The sequence below is a fragment of the Paramormyrops kingsleyae genome, chromosome 8, assembly GCF_048594095.1.
Source record: "Paramormyrops kingsleyae isolate MSU_618 chromosome 8, PKINGS_0.4, whole genome shotgun sequence".
In the NCBI taxonomy this organism is placed as follows: Eukaryota; Metazoa; Chordata; class Actinopteri; order Osteoglossiformes; family Mormyridae; genus Paramormyrops; species Paramormyrops kingsleyae.
The window spans coordinates 22,617,686-22,632,671 of NC_132804.1; the positions used below are offsets into that span (position 1 = coordinate 22,617,686).

At 39.8% G+C, this 14,986-nt stretch overlaps 1 protein-coding gene across 2 annotated transcripts in view; it reads right to left on the minus strand.

The window, feature by feature from the left end:
* Window positions 1-12,777, minus strand: part of LOC111835238 (mitogen-activated protein kinase kinase kinase 12) — a 35,189-nt gene extending 22,412 nt beyond the window's left edge. Inside the window, exon 1 of one of the 2 annotated variants that reach the window (XM_023795321.2) lies at window positions 12,534-12,777. The gene's annotated coding sequence lies outside the window, so the exon portion shown is untranslated. Of the gene's footprint in view, window positions 1-11,930; window positions 12,364-12,533 lie in introns of those variants that run through there. The other variant, XM_023795322.2, reaches the window with a different exon arrangement.
* Window positions 12,778-14,986: the final 2,209 nt, after the last annotated feature.

Consider the following 14,986-nt stretch of genomic DNA (forward strand, 5'->3'; position numbering starts at 1 on the left):
AATAAAGCGTTCCTACGTGGTCCATAGTGTAAGGATACTGATTCTTACTGTTGATACTGAGCAAACCCGAATTATGTAATGCAATGTACTGTACGGGTCCGGCTGTATAATATGAGCCCTTCTATTCAAAACACGATTAACATAATATGAATCGCATGTTTCGCAGATATGTGGTGTCAGATTAACTTTGATGACGTTATGCGCGCAATTTTAACATGTAAGCATACCTAGTCAGCCTGATTAACAGCATCGATTCTGCTTCTTTTAAAAGATTCGCCAATAACTTTTCCATCAATACACCAGTGAACGCGGATTACTCTGTGTTGGGACTACATGTGTAACGCAGCACCTCAAAATTCCCTTCAAATGTGGTAATTATGAGAAAAAGGAGGAATCGCTGGCACCAATCACATTTTGTAATCTATAAATCACTGGCGTGCTGTCGTAATTCCGTTTATTACGCCTCATCTTTCGGCTCTTCTAATGATTTTACGAGGTTAAACCCCAGAAAGGGTTATCCAATTTCATTTATGACCTCACCGTTACCGTTTCTTACATTACGAAGGATTTCGTTCACAAGGAATACCCCCGACACACACGCGCGCACACAACAGTATTTATGGTAAGAAGCTGGTTAAGGCTTATGCATAGCCTATATCCTATCGAGGATTCACCCCAGTCCATGCTGCTCGGACAGGCTGCAAGATCTCCTGTAAGCCTGACCCGAAGAAGGCGTTGGAGGATGGATGGAAGTAATATTTAATGTAAGACACTCCTTCCGTGATTCATCTAATTGAATATACAATGACTATTTGACCCGCAGTGTCTTTTCACCGTTCCTAACTCGGAATTTAGACAACAGTAATAATGCTATAATAATATTAATATTGTTTGGAAACTGATAAACAGCAAAACTAATCAACTATGAAGTTCAATTTTTAATATCTGATTTTAATATTCTGTAGTTGCACAAGAAACATACATTACGATATATAGGCCTATTATGAATTTAAATTGTTTTTATGTACACAGTACTTTGAATTTTTTTAAAGAGTGTTTAATAAAACTGACTTTCTCAAAACACAACTCAGCACCACATTTTAAAATGTACACAGGGTAGGAGGGGGTTAATGACAATATAGAGAGCGGGGGATGTCTTTCTGAAAGTCACATGTATGGTGGGAAGGGGGAGAGTGACGGAGAGGAGGGGTGTGGTCTGGACTGGGTTGCCGTGGAAACTGAATCCTCCATTGGCCACTGTGAAGTCAGAAGCTTAATATTAGACGCTGACTGTAGCTGCTGTGGAGTGAGTCACTCCAGGGCTGTGTACGCTGCATCCTAATGAAGGTGGTGGGTGTGTGTGTGTGTGTGTGTGTGTGAGAGAGAGAGAGAAAGAGAGAGAGAGGGAGAGAGAGTCTGCCATTTTTAAAGATGAACTGGAATCAGAAATTCTATTATTCCATGTACTGTACTTTTACATCACAATATAACTACTAAAGGTGTTCTGTTTAGTAGGATGGTGTTACAGACTAATTACATGGTTAATTCAAGGCATTAAAAAAATCACAGTAATGCCTCAGAAAGGGTGCTAAAAAAAGCTAAAAATGTAGCCAGGATTGCATGAGTTAAGCAAGGCTAAGGCTCAGGAACTAGTCCAGTAATCTGGCACAATTTGCTACAAGTAATTCCTCCAATTGACACATTTTATGGAGGCATTAAGCTCTATTCAAGGTGTCTCTTCAGACAGCCTTAAAGATACTATAATGGATTGAGATTGAGTGATTGCAAGGGCCTTGAAACAGAAGACACTGCTGTGTGACTGGTCGCAGGACTGAACTGATTACTGAAGAAGCCGTTCCCGTTTCTCTCATCCGCGGAGTTGGTACTGGAAGGAAACGCGGAGGGAGGTGAAATTTCACTATGTATGAAGCCCAGGCATGATGCTCCATTCAGCTGGCATCCCTAAATACTGCATAGTATGTATGTGCATGGGGGTATCCTGCGGCAAGCTGGCATTCACTCTAGAATGGGTAACTACCTTCCATTCAGCCATCCATCCATCCATCCATCCATCCATCCATCCATCCGTCCGTCCGCCCCTCCAGAACAGGGTCATGGGGAGGGGGCTTGGAGCCTATTCCAGGCAGCACTGGGCACAAGGCAGGAAACACCCTGGATAGGATGCCAGTCCATTGCCCACCACCTGCTATGGGCAATTTTCGACACGCCAATTGGCCTGCCTGCATGTTCCTGCACTGGAGGAGGAAAGATGCAAACTGCACTCAGAGTGGAGGGAGACTGCAGGTCCGCCACCCGCTGAGCCGCCAGGCTGCCAAAACGTGTTACTTGCTTTAGATAAATGTGTCAACTGAACAACAAAAATGTATACAACTCTGTGAAGTTCCTTTCACACAGCTGAAGCTGGAAGAAGATCCTCAAAATCTACAGTAGTCTTTGTGTGCATGACTTCCTTATGTTTACTGTATGTTCCAAATTCCTTTAATACACTATTCATTTTCTTTTTTTTATCTAACTGATAAAGTTGAAAATACCTCCATGCACTAAATGGGGAGGAGGAAGTTTTACGTATTGTTTTATATTTGTTTTAATGACAAAACAACCCATTTATTGAAATAAGTTCAAGTACTTTTTTGTACATTTGGTAGTCAATTAAGTTTTTCTGAAGGTTTAACACACTGGAATTTTATAGTACAAAATCTAAGCTGAGTTATATATTTCAGGGAAGAAACTAACAATGACTCAGACAAGGATGGCAGTTCACTTTCAAGTCCAGCTTGTGAACTAAAGTTACAGGTACATTTTATGCTAAATTATAGCGACTAGAATGCAGCAGGCTCATTAAAATGGCTTAAATCTTTATTCTGAGCCTGACATTCCTTCCCCTTCTGAACAATAGCTTGAACAGAAGCATTTAATGACGACTAAAGGTCCATGCTTACATGGGAGCCCATCTCCTAGCCTCATTAGTTTTGGTACATTGCTGATGCGTTATAAGCAGTTTAAGTAGCTTCTGTTAAATCACCTCAGTCTGATTCTTCTTCAGGACGCTGACTGAGACACAGCCGGTGTCCCATTTATGACACTGGTGCTCAAACTGATGCAGGATCTGTGGAGGAGGAAAGTTCTAATGAAGGTGTTTCTCCATGCTGCTACAAGATAGCTGGACTGTGGTCTTAAGCATTTTAGGAGGCTGCATATCAAGTTCTCACATTCTTGTCCGAGTCTGTACTCACCCCGCCCTCTGTCTTTTTTTATTTTTTATTTATTTTTTTTTAATTTAGTATTCAGCATAAGACAAGCATTTCCAAGACGTATCTCTTAGATGTTATATACATCATATATTCATGTTTGTCATTAGTCTTACCATAATACTTATCAACAGTACAGGTATATAGAAAGAAGAATGAAAAGAGAAAACTATTTACAGATAGGGAGTGCTCTTATATAAAAGATAAAATCTCAGATAAAATCTGGCTTATGGGGCACCACATAGTTAACCAATTTTACCCCAGTGTGAAACAAGTCGTTCTAGTTTATGATAAACAAATGCTGTCATCCTCTCCATTTTGTAAATGTCCATTGTAATTTCCATCCATGTATTTACAGTTGGGCTCCCCTGTGACTCCCTGCCTTATTACACCTGGAATTACACCAGGAATTTCTCTCCCTGGAGAGAATTCCCTTCAGAAAGTTTCACAACAGGCATTCCATCCAATTTTACACTTGCTCCTAACATTAGTCACTAAAAATTACTCTATTCTCAATTATCATACTCTGTTCAATACTTTGAAAGTCCATTTTGTACAAACTACTCACAAACTTGTACATAGAATTAGTTTAATTCAATAAGATATCAAATAACAGCTCTAGGACAGTGTTCATTTAAGTGGTTGGCTATTCAATCTATGCTGTGTAATATTCGGAATTTCCTTATAAGGTTGCCGTTCTTCAGCACCGGCTGATGTAAAGCCCTCCCTCCCCCCCTTGGGGAATGAGCATGACAGTACGAGTGATGCAGGATCTCACCTCTAACATCGCCTGTCTTGCTGCATCCCTACTGGCCAATGGCAGAGCGGCTGATCCAGAATGACCAATCAAGAGGGAAGTGGGGAGGGAAGGAGGTATGGCGCACGGGCCCAGCCAATGGCATTGCACCCGGCTCACCTCACTGCAGCCAAAGTAAGAATGAGTCATGCCAGGCCTGTGACAGAATGTCAGCAAAGCTGTTCGGGCAGCATTTCCTTTATCTGCAGTGAGCTCGGCTTCCCACGGCCAACACTCACTCGGTGACGTTAGGTCTGCGTGCAGCTTTAAAGGAACTTCTGAAAATAGACATTTTTTTCCAATAATCACAGCAAGATTTTTCACACCTACACCTTACCTCCACAGTACACCATTTGCTGTAACATACAAATAAGATTATGGTCATTTCCAATATTACCCCATAACCGTTAGTTCAACCAGAAAAAGCTCATATATCCCCTTCCCCCCCCATACTTTCCCTTTTTCGCTTTCCCTGTCATATTTCGCCCATTCAGCTTTCAAAAAACACAGCCATAAACATACTGTTTTTTTGGCACTGAACTGAAAATCGGAACAGGAAATCTTCACACCATGTTAACACTAGGCGCCCTCCTGATCTGCTTACTGTTGCACATTCATAGCTGTACACTATTCCTATTGCGGGACTATCCGTTAGATGGAACGCCACCAGTATATCCCAGACATATCATCTTACAAATAACGCACTACTTATTAACACACTGATAAATATGGACGGCGGGTCAGTGTGTGTAAATCCTGAGTTTTTAATTGGGCTAAAGCATCCACCTTATGAGCAGGTCAACTCCAATCAACTTTAAGAATCACATGGGCTGGTGCCTTCCCAAGCAACAACTGGTAGTATTTTGCTTATGAACGTGTATTTTACCCATAATGCTGGATGTTTACGTCTGCGAGAGCAGTGAAGCTGCCATAAGGGATTAAACCCATGGTGGGTGTAATGGGCACCTGCAGCCAGTCACTACCTGGTGGGAACTGATAAGATGCCCACTGAGAATGTCGGCTCCATTCGGAAGCAGGGAATATTATTAAGGCAAAGCACAAGTCTGGCGGAAAATGTTAACTTCTTATGTTAATGCACTATAATCTGAGCCAATCACTTGTTTCATTTGACCAGTTTGGGAGCAAGGTGTTCTTCTCGCTGAAGATAAGAAAACGTACTGCGTGTTTGTTTTCGGGATTCAACATCATTATTCAATTACCGCTAACTGAACTCGATCTTAAATACAGCAGTAGCGCATACGTGGCGACATAAAATTTGCAAGTCATGGAACTGCTTGAAGGAGCGACATGGTGGTGCAGTGGTTATCGTCGCTGTCTCACACCTCTGGGAGACAGCAGCTCCGTGTGTGTGTCCGCCCCAGCTCCATGTGTGTGTGGAGTTTGTATTTCTCCCCGTGTCGTCATGGGGTTTCCTCCAGGTACTCTGAGTACCCCCCCCCCTCAAAAATATGTGCAAAGGTGAAGTAGAGTTACTAAATTGCCCATAAGTGTGCATGTGTGTGTAAGTGTGCCCTGCAATGGGTTATTCTCTGCCTTGTGCCTGTAGGCTCTGGGCCACAGCAACCCCAACAGGAAAAGTGGTTACAGAAGATGGATGGAATTGCTTGAAAATTTTCAAAACAATATAAGGGCAGAATACAACAAATAGTCAGGTCTGCACAGTGCCTGCCCACCCTCCCAGACCTGTACTCATCCAGAGCCAGGAAGCAGGCTGGGAAAATCAGCACAGACTCCTCATACCCAGGACACGACCTACAGATCACGGTGCACCAAAACAGACAGGCACAAGAACAGCCTCTTCCCACAAGCCATCACCCATATGAACAACTGACTCAGCTGCACAGTTGCCCCTTCCCTGCCCCCTTAATAAGCAAAACCTCATTGCTATAAGTAACTCACTGTACTTACTGTAATGTTTTGAACAGTCCTGCACTTTTTATACATTTATCAGCAACACATCCACACTGTATATAGCAATCGGATAGAATTTGTTCATTGTCTTATCGTTCCTTAGCTGTGTCTGGTGTATTTATGGAGCCACTGACAACCAGAGACAAATTCCCTGTGTGTGTTAACTACGAGTGTAATGGTACACATATTCATAACGGAAATTTTTGGTATGGGTCTTTTGGTTTGGTAAGCATAAGTATCAAACAAATACAGTGGTACCTCGGTTCTCGAACTCACTAGAACTCGAATTTCTTGAAAGTCAAACAAACAAGTTTGACCTACAACTCGATCTGAATATCAGAAGTCGAACCGTGAACGCTGACCTAATATAAATTGTACAGGAAATGAGTCATACTACAATGCAATTCTTACTTGAATGCCTACTTCACAGACTGGACGATTAACCAAATAAAGCAGCGCAACATTACAGTAACTAACAATAAATAAACCACTAACTTACGTGTACTATTAGAGCATTTATGTCATTTATTTAAACTTTATTTTACCAGGTAAATTAACTGAAAACCAGTTCTCACTGCTTTACGTGATATTCGGGAGAAATAGCAGATTACGCATCGGAACTGCCTGGGATACAAACGTCATGCGTGTAACTAAACTCTTCAGCCAATAAGGGCAAAGGTGTGTCGTCACGGAGGCGGTTCCAGTTTGTGCAGCCGGGTGAGAGGTCGCAATGCATCTAACCGTAATGCATTGCGTCAGGATCAGAGTGCGTTGCTTTAAGCCAGCGCTGTAAGCAAGTCGAACGCACCCAATGACCGGACTGCGGAAACAAACTGAAACGCGGACTTAATACAGAGGACTAATGACAACAACCAGAAACAGCTGATCACATGGGGATCCCACACGAGGTTAACGAGGGGGCGTGGCACACGGAAGGAGCGGACGATCGGGGCAGGACAGGGGTAATGTTGGGATAAGCTCTTTATCGTTTTGGAAGCCATTAAGCCATTAAGATCGAGAACCGAGGTACCACTGTACAGCAAATGTGGAAAAACTTTATGTGTTTGTGTGTTTCCCCCGAGCAACACTGGGAAAGAGGCAGATGAAGCCGCACCACGTCCACTACGCATGCACACGTAAGTCTTAGGGTGAATCTCAATACCAAGAACGCAATGACCGTACTTGGCAAGACCAGTCTTGCTAACTTGCTAACTTTTACCGTCCTCATGTACTTGTGTTCTTAGCATTTGGAACTGGTCTTCGGCAATGTAAAATTACGTAAAACGGGTATACGAGAACACAAGTACGGTCAAGTACGCATATTCAGATTCAGCCGTAATGTGAAACTGGAAGTTGTTAATGTGAATACAAGTACAGCACAGTTAATTTTTAAATAATAAAAAAAAAATGTTATGCTTTGTATTTTATGAGACAATATTTGTGTTCCACAGTTTTAATATGAAGCTGAAATCTGCTAATGTGAAAATACAGTACAGATCAGGAACAGTTAATGTTCTAAATGTGCACCTTAATGGACATTTTATTTACTTTAAAGAATATTTATTTTGATTTCCTTTTAAGTAAACTTTAATTTTTTTGGTAAGTTGCAGCAGTATTGACAGGGACTTTTTATTTAAGAAAGACAGTCATACTTTGTTCAGTAAATCACTGTTTAATAAAGAAAAAAGAAGCAATTTGTTGTTTCTTTTACCCCTGCTGTACCGAAAAAATACCAAACTGTGATTTCCAAACCGAGGTATGTACCTAACCGTGATTTTTATGTACCGTTACACTGCTAGTGTGAACATGCTTGGCTAAATAATCTGATTCTGAAATTTACTGGTCAGTTCCACTTCATATTTCTATTACAGAACAATTCTTCATTTATTTACAGGGTATCCATTTATTGCTTTCACATAAATAGGGGTTATACGCATACCCGTATTCTCTATAAAATGGGGTTTATTGATTACAGTTACAATGTTGGCCTTATTTCTGTTCTAACATGCAGAGTTAATGGACCTCTCAGAACAGGACATTTAACACAGAGGTCTCCAACTCCGGTCCTGGAGAGCTACTATCCAGTAGGTTTTCTGTCATACCCGGCTTCTGATGAGCCACACTAGTTCTCAGGTAAATACCAGGAACAAGTGTGGCTTATCAGAAGCAAGGTAGGGTAGAAAACTTACTGGATCGTAGCTCTCCAGGACTGGAGTTGGAGACCCCTGATTTAACGTAATAAGCAGTGCACTTTTTCATGTACAAAACCATCTTAGAAATCATCAATAGGAAACTGTAAGTTTTCTAGTCATTGGTGCTGATTCTGACCAGGGCTGCGGGGGGTATGGAGCCGGTCTTAGGCAGCACAGTGCATTGAGCGCATACATACTGTTGAATGCATTTTTCCAATAAATTACACCATTGTCACCAGGTCTTATGTTATGAACATGGAATCACCTTTTCCTAGGAAGTACTAAAGAAGCCATGAAGGGGGTGAGAGAGCAAGTCTGCGTAAACATTGTATCGTTTTCAGGGGAAAAGCCTGTTATAATCTGAACAGGCCATAGGAAAATATTAACTGGAAACAGTCCACTACAGTTTGGCCATAGGATACAATGAATTTAATGTACAATTACTCTCATAATAGATGCCAGCCATAATTAACTGTGACAATACTGTTAAACAGTAACCATTTCATTTACAAAAGATGAATATTAAAGGTTTTTTGTTTCACTTGTCATTATTGTTCCAGAATGTGTACAAGTTCTGCAACTATTCTTAACAAGTTGAATAGAACTAAGTGGTAGCATAATGGTTAGAGTAGCATACTTGTGATTGTAAGACTGCTGGTTCAAATCCCTGACCAACAAGGTACCACCCCCAAGCACTGCTCCCAGTGTGCTGAATTAGCTGCCCCCTGCTATGTCACAAGGTCACATTTGGGTTAAATGCAAAGGACACATTTTATGGTGTGTCAACACTGACAATTAATCACTTCACTTTAACTGCAGCAGCTATATCTAAATATATGTCTTGCAATCTGCAGTTCTGCCCTGTTTAGGTGTATTTATCACTGTAAAGCTTTAAACAGTCTTCCTAGAGTACTTCTTTTGGACACATTCCTCCTTGTTAGCCCCTCCCACAGCTTTATGATCCAATCAGAGGGTGTGGCTTTACACTTTGATCTCTAAAATGTGTGTTTTTACCCTGTACAGCAAGTTTCTTTGTTATCATTAATTCGTCACTGAAACTTAAAAATAGACTCAATCACTCTTACCCATCAGAAGAGGTCAGAGCAGTCCCCAGCACAGAGTGTAAATCATTTTGCCTTCATTTAGGTCATCCTCTGTCGTGCCCATACTTCTACCTCTGATTTTTAATGCTTGATTATTTTTAGTGTATTTATAAATGCAATCATAATTTATTTACTGAAACATGATTCAGGAATACCTTCCCAGTGGAATATTTTATGGAAATACAGCTATTTTACAGCTAATTCTGTGTTTAAATACAAGCAAAAAAATTAATTTTTGTATAGCGCATTATCACAACATTACATCGTCTCAAAGCGATGATGCCATGTATTTAACTACATGCTTTGCATGAAGAAACAATAAAGGTTTCAAAGTAGATAATCTGTACTTTTTTTTAACCATGCCATATGACCGTTAAACCTAGGTAGCTCTTTTTACCCCCATGACATAATCCTCAGCCAATCAGCATCCTCCATTTGATAATCTGACTACACATTCAATGTTTTGTTTTAAACAGATTAATGAGATTAAACCTGGAATTGCCCCATGGCCAGTTTAGTCCTTTGCTTTAGTACACATGCACGTTGATCCTTATGTTTGGGACCGCGGCCTCACACACATAAAAGAACACCGAATATTTATATTACTTGTCTTGCAGTCAAATGAAAACACATTTTAAAGGAAGTTAACAATTGGATTAATGTTACACAGTAACCATGGGGCCAAACACAATGACAAACAAATATATGTTTAATAGCAGAGACTGCTTTAGACATATCTTTGTCCAAAGCATGTAGCATAGTTGCATAAATTGTGTAGAATGCTGTAGAAAGTCAATCTATCTGGGTTACAGGCAAGCATACTGGCTGGGAAGCAATCCATCAGAGGGCACACGTTATGCACAACTCAGGAATGCCAGTTCACCTAACTATGTGTTTTTGGACTCAAGGTGGAAGATGTGAAGGAAATATTTGGCAAGAGAGAGTTCCACTCACACATACAGTACTGTGCAAAGTCTTACGCAGTCAAAGGAAATCATGTTTAGATGATTTTCATGTTGGTGTCAAACTAAAATATATTTTATCTATTAAAGTTTGTTAACATAACCAATTCAAACCAAAACCTCTCCTAAAGTCATCCTAGAATTTGCAACCATCCAATACACCCGTGCGTTTTTCTGAATAGACAACTTCCAGACCGTATATGGCTAATCAATACCTCATCAAGTTATTTAACTAATTAAACTAATTACGTGAGCTGGTTGTGATATTCAACAAATACATGGAAGAAATTCCTGCTAGTTTTACTACTCTTAATTAACATATTTTCTAATGTTACATTGTGTTTTTTATTCTGAGCAAATGTATTCTTACAACCTGGATAAATAGCTTTAAACATTTCCTAAGCCCACCTAAGACGTTTGCATAGAACTGCCCAAGCAAATGTATTGCTGACGCCTTTTTTTAAATTTTTTTTATCTCTCCCGCTTCTTTCTGTCAAAAGCCCACCATCCTCCTGAACTTCTCTTTGCACGTCTGAACTGCACTCTTATTTTGAATCTTCAAGAAGACTAGTTGTTCTTTGTCTTCTTTTTCCCAGGGGAGAACTCTAATGGTCTGCATTGGCCTTGGGTGGATCAGTTTACAGATAGACGTGGCCTACACTGATCAGCCTGCTGGGCATTTATCCAAAATGCGCGACTCAGGGAGTAATATCGATCCTTTCTTGGGGGATATACAAGCACTGAGATTCAGCAGAAGCAACTGATACAGAACTGAAAAGCAAGATTTCTGCATTGCTGGTTTTGAAATCAGTATGTTCATATCTTTAAAAATACAGTTTGAAGCCGACAACTGAAAACCCAAGAAGTTAAAAACATTTTCAATACTATAGACTAAAGGATGTAATCAAACCATGAATTATGCATTATTGCATCTTTTACAGTAAAAAACGCCACAGGAAGGTACCTACAATCTACATAGTTCAATATTATTGAAATTTCAGTATTAGAAATGAATCCTTCAGCCCATCAACACTACAATATACAATACAATACACTACAATAATGGAAAGCTGAACACTTTTGAATAACATGTCATTTGAATCTTTCGATCGCAGTGGAGCAGGCTCTTCAAAAACCAATTTTCTCAAGCGAAAGGTAACACCGCTTGAGAGAATGCAGCTCCCTGTCCAGAACTATCGATTAGATTAAGTTTGTTACAGTAACAATGTTAAGTAAAGTTATAGCGCCCCCTTGCATTTGGGAAAGCCTGTCGGTCAAATGCCACATGTAAATATCAGACTATACCAATGAAAACCGAAGTTCAGCATTTATCGTAACATTCATCCATCCACCATGGCTAATGATGTTGTAAATAATCTACATTTTATCGATTAATAATATACATTTTAAATGCACACAAAGTAATTTTTCAATTGACATATTTCATGCAATACCCAATTTTACTAATATATCTGCAAGCAGCACTTATTAAGGAGCATTTGCTGGTTTTCGCCTAACAAAAATGAAACGCCGAGACACTTAATATTATATATTTTGCAAGAGTAAAATGAGCCTATGGAATGTTGCCATCTAGCCTATCTATTCCATTCTGACTTATTTATTTTATCCTATTAATTCGTCCAAATAAAATGCATACCGTTAAATGGTCAACATACCGTCAATTGTGATGATTTTAACGAAGCAATATATTCATATTTTTCTTGTTCTTGCTGTAGCTGAAGTCGTTCATTGTAACCGATCAGTTGAAACGGGAGTATCTATATTAACCTACAACACGAAACGCCTCGCTTATTTACAAAAGCATCTTACTAAGGGTAAAATAAAAGTGCGTCTTCCCTCTCTATCCTTCAACGGTGGGACAAAATTATATAACAGATCAAGCTTAGGAAAAGCGTCTGCGTGATAGAAACGTAAAAAAAATGGTGAAACAAGCACACACGCCGGTCTAATTGTAGGTGTTATATAGAATCTAGTTTTATGTAATATATTACGTCAGAGAGCTGCCATTGCATATTGCACTGATCGCAACAGTCTGAATGAATAATATATATTTATGTTTCAATTAAGCCACCTCAATCGGTTCAGTGATCGTAAGGCGCTCTTACATAAACAGATTGTGAGTAACCTTAAATTAGCTATAATAGTGCCCATGACATTTAAAGATCCTACCCATATAGACACAGATCACAGTACCATGGCTCTTTCTCCCCGGTCGTTTACCAGATATATATATTTTTTTTTATATCTCACCAGCTTACCTTTTGCAGCTGATCGTTATCGGTAGAGTACGATCCAATGAAGTGACAAAGGCGTCTATGTCAGGCGGACATTCTTTGCCCTGCTTTTGCTTACTCGGGCTCCGTGTGAGCGCTGAACGTTTCGGTCCAGCTTCCCTCAGTCAATAAGAGACCCATCTGGCTAATTATGTTGATGCAAAACTATGAGCGGTGAACGACGGCGAGCGTTTGGAGGGAGGGATCCGCATCGATACGTAGTGCTGAATTAAAGACAGACGTACGCTGCTCGATGCTTAATTAACATCTGTTAAATTTCTTTATTTCCAGCATTTTAATTGAGTTTTCACACATGACCTGTAATCTGATACAGATACGGGTTTACAGTCAGCCTTTTCTTTATATCCATAATAATTTGCCACCTTTGTTTCCATTCAACCAGATCCCACCTCGCACCTGCGTCCCAAGCAGACAGCCTATGATGTGGAGACCCTAGTCAATGCAATGACCAGGCTAATTATGTAGGCCTACTTTAGTACATCACCTAAAGTTATCTTACTGTTTTCCAGCGTTTGTTCGTTATAATTAATTTAATGTGTTTATTTTGTGCATTAATGTCAGATCACCTGGGCTGTTAAAATTCAGTAAATATTTAGTGATGAGTAAAAATTCTGTAGGCCTAAATAAAAGGGAAAGAGTGTGACATTCCCAAACCAATTTGTCACAAGCTGTAAGCAAAAAATACAGTGTCAATTTGCCATATTTCTGAAATTAGCCAGTCATCAACGAACTCGCAATTGCACATCTGACCCATTAAATAGCATGCCTCTTGTAAACACAATTTAAGTAGGAAGATTGCGTTCACAAATATAATATGCAATGCTCTGTGATAAAACTGAAAAAGGAAGTGGCTGTGAAACGTTCTATATAATAGGGATTTAAATGACGTTATTTTCAAGGTTGCATTATTTAGAAAACCGAAATGTTTGTACATAATAAAATTGTATTGATTGTTTGGCACACCATGTCAAAATAAGTTCTTTGCATGTAAAAGTACTTGCTGATAAATCAGTGAATCTGATTAGATTCTAATTAATTTTACTATGCTGTAATTGCATGTTTTTTTAAAATAGAAAATGCATGCACAGTCTTAAAAATGCACAATATGGTGTGATTACACTTGTTTATTTGGAAGTGATGACATATGCAATTACCACAAGAACAAGTACATTGGAATGCCTTAGATTTTGCATATCGTATCTTGCAGTGCACATATACAGATGAAAGTGAAGCTTAGGGTCAGAGCACAGGTTCAGCCATTTATCGGTCACACCCTCGCAGCGGGTTTCAGGGGGCCAAGGGCCTTGCACAAGGGCCCAGTTCAAATTCAGAAGTACTGAGCCACACATTGTGAGGAAAAAAAGATTTAAGTGAATACAGGTCTTTTTGACATTTTCCAAACGTTGAAAAATAGCTTATATCATATTCAGTTCCAATAAAATATCCTATAATTAATTTAAAACACTCTTTCTCATGAAATGTTAAATGGAATGCCATTTTTATCATTGACCCAAACAATATTGTGTTTGCAATAATGTCTGACACTATACATTTCCAGCTACCAGGTTTCTTTATATTCATTGTAACCAGAGCAATAATGTTTTAGCCATTAGATCTAAATTAGAAATAGGGTCCTAATACAACCAGCAAAGGAGGCAGTTCTAAAATGACATGCCTGAGCAGTCAAGAGGGCATCAGTGCTGAAAAACTGAAACACATTTTAGGCTTTTTTTTATGTGTCCCAGCTTTTTGATCTGTGTGAAACCAGATCGGAGTATTAATTATTGACAATGACGTATAATTGCTATTACCACCCTTTTAAGAGAGTTACATGAATGCATATATGAGATTCCAAGGACATCACCCTATTTATGAGAGAACAGATGCTGAAAAGATATTTTTTTTATTTCAGAGGCTGAAAGGGATCTGCAGGGTCTGCACTGTCACGTCCTGCCCGCCACGTCTGCCTGACCCTCCTGTCTCCTGCCTCACATGGTCCTGATGGACCTCACCTGATGCTTGTTGCCCTGCATTAGTCTCTGTATTAAGTACCCGTTTGTCTCATCCTCTCTATTCCAGTCATTGATGTCGTACCGTCTTGTTGCTGGTGCCCAGTCCTCCCATTTTGATCCCCTGTAATCCCGTTTTTTTTTTCAATCTTTATTCATCCAGTTCAATAAAACTCCTTTTATTTCCCCACCATGCCTGCCCCAAGAGTTCCTCTTCCTGGTGGTCGTGACATGCATCCCAGCCAGGGTGCGCTCCCTGCCTAATGTCCCGTGCTGTAATTTCTAGATCAGAGTTCTTCAAATCTGGACCTCGATTCCAAATCCAGGCCTTGTTTTCAGTTCTCCCAGGTAGTTAGTTTAAGAATTGCTGATGTTATCAGCGCAGAGGAAATTAATCATGCCCTTTGC